This window comes from Ipomoea triloba, chromosome 10, assembly GCF_003576645.1.
Source record: "Ipomoea triloba cultivar NCNSP0323 chromosome 10, ASM357664v1".
Taxonomy (NCBI): Eukaryota; Viridiplantae; Streptophyta; class Magnoliopsida; order Solanales; family Convolvulaceae; genus Ipomoea; species Ipomoea triloba.
In genome coordinates, this window is record NC_044925.1 from 1836658 (window position 1) to 1837138 (window position 481).

Consider the following 481-nt stretch of genomic DNA (forward strand, 5'->3'; position numbering starts at 1 on the left):
AAAAAAAAAAAAAAAAAAAAAAAAAAAAAAAAAGCGAGTTGTATATATGAAATGTATATACACAAACGTAGGTAGACAATGTCTATATAGCTGCAGCTTATAACAATGGCTTGGGCCTGGGTATTAAGAATAATGGCAATCTCATCACTGGTCCTTTGATATATACAATCTAGTTTTATAACAAAAAATATACATCGTATTTCAAACAAGTTGTATGCTTTATACTGTATATTGCTTTATTTACAAAATTACCCTAGATTTTAATTCATAGTAATGATCATCCCACATGAAATATACTTTATCCGATGATTTAAACATTATGAAATAATTTTTAAGCCACCGCATTTAAAAAAAAATTGGATCATCGGATAAAGCAATACACATTATAAAGCATACAAAACTTTAGAAAAGTTATTTTTAAGCCACTGCATTTAAAAAAGAGTTATTTTAATTCATAGTTCTCTCTTGCGCGTCTATTCTA